General features: G+C 32.4%; 1 protein-coding gene across 2 annotated transcripts in view; it reads left to right on the forward strand.

Moving 5' to 3' along the window:
* The window catches only part of LOC149537123 (uncharacterized), a 174,122-nt gene extending 173,472 nt beyond the window's left edge, over positions 1-650 (forward strand). For both annotated transcript variants that reach the window (XR_016357018.1, XR_016357017.1), the window contains one exon: positions 424-650. The gene's annotated coding sequence lies outside the window, so the exon portion shown is untranslated. The remainder of the gene's footprint in view (positions 1-423) is intronic.
* Positions 651-9,576: the final 8,926 nt, after the last annotated feature.

Consider the following 9,576-nt stretch of genomic DNA (forward strand, 5'->3'; position numbering starts at 1 on the left):
GTCCTCGTTTGAATCCCCTATCGCTCTTCTTAGCGCTCCATGTTTTTGGCGTTTACACAATCCATTGCATGTTATGATTTCTTTGATTTCAGGTTCTAAGCTAGCATAAGCTCTAGCATTCTCTAGTACACTATTTGTAGGTTGTTCAATTTGCTCCTCTTCTCTTAATGCCTCTATTCTCGGTAGGAAGGGAAGGTTAAGTAAGCAACAAGATGGGTAAACTATATTATCGTTATTTTATGAATGGTTAGAACTCATGACCCTCCTAATAGAATTACTTTTAGGGATTTGAATTGAGTTTCCAATGTTTTGTAATGTTTTGAGTAGTGCTTGGTTGGTTTGATTTGCTTGTTCCATAAATGATCTCATTTTGTTTGCTAATTGAGCATTTATTTTTACTGTGTTCCTTTTGTTTTGATTCAGCATGTTCGCCCTGCACAAGATGGCTATATTATGCTCGGATTCCACTTGTAATGCAACTTTTGAGGATTTACTCCTTAATCACTTCAAATTCTCAATTTAGAGTTCTATGGATAACTTCGAATATATTCTACACTTGAAAATATTAGAATTTTATGTTTACTCTTGAATAATATATGTATATGAATGAGAAATAATAATTTCATCCAACAAAACATGTTAATATTAAATTTTTCTCCTAATAATGTGATAGATTGTACTATATTTACCCTCTTTTATTTCACCTCTTACTTCATCCTATTTGTTTAGATACTCCTCTCTTATAATAATAACTTATATACTTATTTTAATATACCCCTTGTAATGTTGTGGCTTGTACTTGTTTAGATACCCCTTACTTTATTACCAAATCAAAACTTATAATTTTAATTTATCTTATTGATCTTTCGCTCCTTATAAGCTTAACCCTTTATTAATTCTTCCCATTCTTATTATAGTTCCCATGGATCTCCTTAATTATCACTGTGGTTTTCAGTGCTCATTCCATCCTTTGTTATCGTTGGTTAACTACTTTGCATGTACTTCCCTATTTCACTATGGAAAGAGTAAAATGTGAGATATAAATATGAATCGATAGGTTGGAAAGTTGAATAAATAAGTGGCAGAGTGAATATTGTTGTTTTGTTGAATCATTTAATAGTGGTCACATCCTTACTTTCATACCCCTATCACCTCATATGTTGTGATTGATTGATGGGTTGGGTTTCCCTACGACGTGGCCCTCCTAACCCAAAAGAGGGTGCCATTAAACTCTCCTATGTTATTATTTATTTAAATTTTAAGAATGAGATCGTTAGGTTTGTGTATTAAAAGTTATTAGATATTATTATCTTTGATATATATATATATATATATATATATATATATATATATATATATATATATATATATATATATATATATATATATAACATTTTGCTCATGTATTGTTAATTATTATGCTACAATATTATTTAATATTTATTACTTAAATTATTTAAAATAGTAAGGTTTCATTGTAGGAGGGGTAATGACAGTGTCATAGCCAACATTCATCTTTTAATGCCAAAGCACAATTACCACCATTGTTTTTTTTGAGTTAGTAGGTGTTAGTCATTTCTAATTCCTTTTGGAATAAGCTTCTAGGACCCAATTTCAATTTCACACATTTCTCAAATTAGGATAGAAATTTCCCACAAAATAAAATTGATGAATCAATAAAGAGTCCAAGAGTTGTGATTTTTTGGGGGAGAATGAATGTTTAATTATCTTGAGTTATATTAAGAATCTTAAAGAGAAGCATAAGTTGAGTACTGATTATCAACCAATGTTGGAAGAATGTAATTTATATCACCCAACAAAACCACTTTGGAAGAAACTCAGCCCAAACCAATTTTGATAGAAATAAGTGAAAAACATATTCTAGATCAAGAGAACACAAAAGTATTCCAAAAGACACACAAGGATTTGACTTTGGAAATTCCTCCAAACCCTACATTTGAAAAGCTTCTTAGTCCTTTATTTGATACAATATCACCATCACATCATGTGGATACTTGTGAATCCACTTTCCATTGTGAAATCAATAATAAAAATGGGAATCGACTTACAGCGTATTCGCTCTACAAGTCAACAAAAGGGACACAAAACATTCCTACATTCACCATAAGAATGCCATATATGCCCTCTCTAAAAGGAAAGATGAGCACACAAAAAAGTATCCCACTTTTGTTAACTTATCATACATCTTAAGGAAAGGCCTCAATGGCCAAGTAAATATGTTTAAAAATTCCACATACCTAAGCAAACATATTCATTTGATGTAACTTTCAATTTGGTGACAAGAACACCTCTATGAACAGTCAATGAACACGACTGATGTGCCACAAACTCAATCAATGGATGTTGCACAATAATTTAAAATGAATATAATATCCCCAAAAAATGTCTAATTATCATAAACATAAATCTAAATTATTTGATAATTTTCTTGGAATATTAGGATATTAACAACAAACAAAAAAAAGATTAACAACCAAGTATGCAACATCAACAAATGGAGTACCAATATCATTGAAACCAACTATTCTTTCAATATGTGTCATATCAACAAGTGCAACCAAAATTGCAATATCAACAATATGTGTCATATCAACAAGTGCAACCAACAATACAATATCAACAATATGTGCCATATCAACAAGTGCGACAAACAATACAATATCAGCAATATGTACAACAATATCCTAGACAAGTGCCTACATTTCAATACTTTTTTAATCCAAGCATTCAACAACAAGTAATACCACCTCATCAATTGTAGGAACATGCAATGACATAATTTACACAACGTCAACAATATCTACAACCCCATCAATGTCAAATGCTATGATGGCTCAACCTGAAGATCAATCATCAAATTCATTTTCTACAAGTACTCCAAGAATGTTAATCTGGATCATCATGATTACAATCCGACTAGAGGAACAGTTTATCGACAAAGAAGCAATCTGAATATGAATAATATATTGGTGAAACCATCACCCACCGATCTGATGACACAACAAATTGAAAATTCAACACAAGAAGAGGCATTACAAACCAAAAGGGTTAAATAGATTTATACGGAACAAGATCTATGCCCTAATTCATTTGACAAAAGTTTGCAAATGCTTCCTTTTCCTCCAAATTTTGAGGTCCCCTAGCTTAAGTAGTATAAGGGAAAAGGATACCCAAAGATCACATTAGGATATTTTATGCATTTTTCATAGAGGTGGCCTACGATGACACATACCTTATGCACATCATACTTCGTGTCTTATCAAACAAGCAATGGATTTTTATACATGTTTACCACAAAATATAAGATCATGAAAAGAATTAGTTGAAAAATGTGTTTGTCATTTCTCTTTCAACATTGGCAACATGGTTGCTTTGATTAATTCATGTACCACAAAGCTAAATATTGGTGAACCTTTAATAACATATATTCTACATTGGTGTAATCTTGTTAGTTGATGCCCATTTGATGTCCTTGAAGAGCAATAAGTGAACTTATTTATTGAGAATCTTGTACCACAAATTATGTATGAGTTGCAAATCAAAAGCCCAAGCAACTCATTTTAAAGGGAACAAATATCGATGAAGCTCTTATTCGAAAATGGGTAATTAATGTTAATAAAGACAACAACAATGCGAGCAACTCAACTGACTGATTAAGGGACTTCTGATAGTTATAACTTTTGACTTGGCTATTCGTTGGGTTAAAAATTTATAGGTAGATGCCTCTTCCAGAGTTGATAAAAAATCCAATTCCAGTGGACTTGATATTGACATTTAGTGGGGGTCAAATTTCATGAAATGAAGCCTCAATTTAAGCTTGTATTATTTTCCTTAGTGTTTAGAAAGTTTTTTTTTAATAACTTCGAAATCTTATTTCCAATTTTGAAGCTTAGTTTGCAATTCATCTTAGTTAGCTTAATTAAGTAAAGCTTCACACATAAATTCAGCTTTGTAGCAGTTGTTTTAAGAATTACCAAACATGGCAAAAACCTAGTTTTTGTGAAAAAATGTCAAAAATATAATTTTTGGATTTGTAGTTAATATGGTATATTTCTTCTTTGTAATGGAGGGTAGTTGGTATAATAATGGAGGATTGGAATTCTACAAATCTTGTGTTTTTTGCTCTCTTGTATTTTTATTATTTTTTCAAAGAATTTTCATTGGATCAAATGTTATTAGAGTAGGAAGATGGCTTGGAGAGGACAAACAAGAGAAAGAGGTATTGCACAAATGCATACATACATGGAAACACTATAGAGAAAAGTTGTTGATCTTATAGAAATGCTTGCAAATCAAGGGCTAAGACATAAAATTGTTGATTAAGATGAGAAGGAGAGTCATGGAAGGAGAGTTGAATAACATGTAGAGCCCAAAGAAGAGGAAGACCAAATAATTGGTTTGTCATTTTATGATTGTACAGGTATTCTTAAATCAGAGGAATTGATAGATTGGTTCAATGGTAGGGGGAAGTTCTTTGAGTGGAAGCAAGTGATAGAGGAGAAGAAAATAAAATCTGTTTGTAAACAATTTAAAATGCACGTAATGATTTGGTGGGATCAATTGCAAAAAGAAAGAACTCAAAAGGGAAATAGGAAACTAACAACTTGGGAAAAGATGGAGAAATAAGAAGTTTCTACTTGTTGATTATAAACAAATCCTCTTTCGAAGTTTTCAAAATCTATTATAGAATTTTATATAAATGAATTCTACTAATTACCCATTCAAGTGGATCCTAATGAAATTGATGAGAAAATGGCTACAAGATATGTCAATGACCTAAAGTTTTCTATCCTAGATGAACTGAGCATGCGTCGAGTCACTAGCATGAAAGAGGCATAAATGTTTTACTTTCAATAATTTTTAGTTATAAAAATATTAGTTTGAAGAATTATTTTCAATTGAACTATATATTAGTATTTTTATGTAGTTGTAATTTTCGTTACATTTGAAAAAAATAATTTTTATAGTTATTTTTATATTATGATTCTAAAACATCACAATTTAACAATCAAATCAAATTATTCTAAAATGTAATCAGATTATTTCTTATGTTCCATCATATTAAAAATACATTTTGTTCAATATTAATCCGTATAGAAATTGTAATATTTATATTTCAAGTAATCTTACATTTTTAAATCATCAAATAGTTACAACAATCTCTAAATTTTCTTTTTAATGCTCTTATATTCTTTAATTCATCTTAGATGTCTAACCCTCATTCTCTAACTAAATTGTCTCATTCAATTTTGCACATACTGCATCTATTTTCTAAGAAAATTTCTTCTTCATCCATTTCACCATTTGGTTTGTTAACTTCATCTATTTTATCATTTTGTTTGTTAACAAACTTTTATTGTCTTGTCAACCATTCTTTGGGCAATAGGGGAATAGTAGGCCATGTTTCATCTATGTAAATTGGAGGAATATGATGGACTTAGATATAGCTTTTCGATTATGAATAAGCATTAGAATATTCTTGTGAACTAGGTTAGATTGTAGAAGCAATTGGCTTTGGATGACTAGATCTTGCTCATAATTGACACCCTTGAGATCTAGCACTAGGCTAAGATCAAAATTCATACAACTAATTGTAAAATATATATATCTAAGTCTATTTTCCTTAAACAATAGGTAGCGACTAGCTCTATCAGAGCTCTTGTTTTTTCAACTTCTTAAATGAATCAATATATATTTTAATAATCATACATCAAAGATAACATTACCATACAAACTTTTGAATAGTGTAATTTATATCATTTAAATGGCTCATAAAGTATTAGTTAATTGACTCTAGTTCCACAAGTGACCCTTTTTGCTCTTATGATCTTATTGAGTACTCATTAAATCTTATAATTAGATTATAGAAGAATAATGTTGAATTCACGATATTTGTTATGTTCTTGAAGATGTCAAAATTAAAAAATCTACACTTGTAAGTTATCACTATTATGATTTTTATAAAACTCACTTGTTATTTGTATATATATATATATATGGCATGTGTATTTTATGAAGGTTATTTTATATATTGATTCATTACTATTTTCAAAATATAATTAACAATGAAATGATTTTAATGCTTGTATTAATATTTTTGGTGTGAATTGTTCGTATTTTATGTCAACTTTTCCCCTTTTTACTAGTGGATTGGTGAATGCTATTTAAAATAATGATACAAAAATACACACAATTTATCGTGGAAGCATTCTTACCAACACAATATAGAGAATGGAAAACTTATGCTAACCAATTATTGCAATGTATTTGTGAGAAAGAAAAAAAAGGTGATATCATAAGAGGATTTCAGCACATTATAATTAATGTGTTGTTATAGGTCTAAATCTTGGAGTGTATTGTATCTTAATAAAAATTTATCATATTTAATTGAATATGAACTTGAAATGTTAAATTTTAACAATAACGTGCAAATAAATTTTTTTGCCTTAGAATATATTTATTTTGGTTTGGTAATTGCCTTAGAAATTTAAGAGTTCTAAAATAACTACAAATAATTTTGAGAGATGCATTATTAAAACATCTAGCTAATGAATCTTATTCCTTTAAAGTAAGTGGTATGGCATTTAGTCTATTGAGACATGTTTGTTATAAAAGAAAAAAATATTTTTATTTTTATTTTAATAGGAGGGTCATACTAAACCTTCCAAATAGATTGATGAACAAGAGTTTGGGTTGAGTTGAAGTCCCTACCTTATGAGTCTTAGAAAGTAGATGATCCAAAATTCTTTAGTGAATGTAAAATATTGTAAATAACTAATAGTAGCTTTCAAAAAGAAAACATCATAGAATATAGAAAGTATTTTGTTGTATTTTGTAGCAATTTCAGTGTGCATGCTTTATTATTTTCTTCTAGCAGCTCTCTAATCCTTCTTCGATCGAAAGAATCCTCTTTTTCATTAATGGGTTAGAGAGTGTCAAGCAGAAGCATGATCTATTAAATTTGCAGTTCATATTTATTAGTCCCTGCCTATATAATAGGCAGGGAACTAGTGTTCCCACTAGTGCGTTGTAATTAATTTTTCAAAAATCCATATGTAATATCCTAACATTTTGAATGATTTATTTTTATAATTTTTTTTTATTAAATACTAAATTCTTATTGGTTAGCGCATATTTTTACTAGGGTTAAATTGATTTTTTAACTCAAAAAAAGGGTAAAAAATATGGTCAATGTGGTTCTCGAAGTGTCTTGTAAGTTCTACATCCGTGGGAGAGTGCTTGCCAGCAATGCCCCTATCAACTTTAGCTTATACAGTAGAGAAATCCTCCCATACATGCCCTCCATGGTTTGGATCGAGTCCATCACTGTCACCCGTACTAAAACAGTGGCAATCTGTAGTGATGGAGGCCTGATTGACGTGGGAGTGAGGGTCATCCCTTTCAACGGCTACACCCTTTCGCTGATCTCATTTCCGCTAATCACCTCAAACAAACTAATCCCCACAACCTCTATCTTCTCCTTTGCAACACTGCTACTTGACTCACCTTCTATCCCAGAGCTTCATTCCTTCAACTTCAAATATAAATTCCTTTCCTATGTTTGTTTAAAAGGTGTACATAAATGCAAATCATGGCTGTAGCACGAATGCAAAGATTTGTGAGCACTACTCATTGAAGCTTGCGTTTGTTGAGTGGAATTCATGGATGGTTGTTGAAGCTGAACAGTGGGAAATGCAGCAAGAGGGGCAGATGCAGAGAGTTGATATCGAGTGTAGGGGCAGCGGGGAGTTGAGCAACATAGGAGCAGTAGATCATCTGGAGAAGATGGGCATTCCTTTGGTGCCGCACTTTCCCATGGTGGGGAAGGGGATGGTCAACATCTCTCTCCTCTCCATTTCTCAATGTCGCAGGTGGTGGGAGTGACGAGGGCACTATGAAATAATAGAGTTACAAACAAGGTAGCTACATTGCTCCATCTCCCTTCACCATCCACTAAAGCCATTCTAGGTAAAAGGCATCCCCCAAAAACAAACTTTTCCAACACTAATTTAACTTAGTTATGGATTAAACCAGAAATTCCTCCATCCGACACGAATTACAGAGCATGAGCGAACGGCTTAAACATCACACACTAAGGCTTCATTCTAGAGCCTTGCTTAGCTCCAACCCTTAGATGTGGCCTTCTACTCACGCTTGTCTCCATAGTCCCCATTGACTATGGATCGAACCCATTTGATAGAGACCCCTGAGCATTTGCCTTCTTCATGAGACTTGTGGTAGCTTCACAAAGCCCTATCAATGAAAGCCAAAGTGAAAGGAATTTTCACTGTTTTAGGGGCAAATGACTAGAGGTGCGCAAGTAACTCAAAGATCTCTTGTTGGAAGAAATGTAACATGGCTCAAACCAAAACATGCAGAATTTGTTGGAATATTAAATGCAGTTGATGTTTGCCCTTAGAGCCAAACGCTCACCTACCACCTCTAACATCCAGAACAGATAGAAACATAAATACGGTGGGTGAGATTTTTGTAATTGGAAATGAGAGGGAAAATGGAATGTGACAAAAGGGAATGTTTCTACATTCATTTTCAATTCAGTCAGATTATTCAACAGATCAATTGTTGCAGAGCAGAGCAGAGAAGGAAGAAGGAAAGAAGTTTGTGCCTGCAGTTGTATGTGTTTTCCCTGTTCACTCTGTAAGTTTGTCATTGTTGGATTCGACCTATTGAAGTAGTGATTGCTCCAAGCACCATTGTATGCAGCCATTAGTGTTGCAAGTTTAAAGTTTATTAAAGTTTGAAGTTTTACCAGTTTAGGGTTATATTAGGGTTTTTCTAGTTGAAGCCGAATGCTCCCAGATTTTGTAATAGTTGAAATCAAAGGTTGAATAGAAAAGTAAGTAGGCATACTTGAATCCATTGATCTTCCCTTGTTTATTGCATTTGACAAGTTTGTTTGGAAGTTTCAAGTACTGGCTCTCTGGTTTTAATGGTGAAAGCATTCATGTTGAAATATTCTTTAAGTTATATTTATTCAGTTTGAAATAGAACATTCGACATCCTCTTGTATCATGTTGTAGTGATTGCCCAGCTTTTTCCTTTGGGTGCTGAGCTCTTCTTGTGCCAAGAATTTTTCTTCAAGTGTCGAGCTCCTCTTTGTGCTGAGTTCACTCGGCACCTATTACCTGTCACTCGACACCTTCATGTGTCGAGCAACCTGTCACTTAGCATCTTCACTTGCCGAGTAAAATTGGCACTCGGAACCTTTTTGTGTCGAGCAGTTTTTAGGGTTGTGAAAATTGATTTTTAAGTTTGCGAGTCTTAATTTATTAATTTATATTTCTCACATGGTATCAGAGCTTTGAGGCCCCACATCCACAGTGAGTTAGGGCATTTGTTTTCTTGGGATATTTGACATGGCAGCAGATACAAGAAAAATATGGCAGCAGCCACCACCCTTCAATGGACAAAATTATGATATATGGGCAAAGAAGATGAAAACCATTATGGTTGCAAATGATTTATGGGAGTTTGTAATTAATGGGTTCAATGATGTGACAGACCCAACACAGTATGTTGCACTCACCAATAATC

Source organism: Cupressus sempervirens, chromosome 10 (genome assembly GCF_028749045.1).
Source record: "Cupressus sempervirens isolate cs-2001-9-10 chromosome 10, ASM2874904v1, whole genome shotgun sequence".
NCBI classification, from domain to species: Eukaryota; Viridiplantae; Streptophyta; class Pinopsida; order Cupressales; family Cupressaceae; genus Cupressus; species Cupressus sempervirens.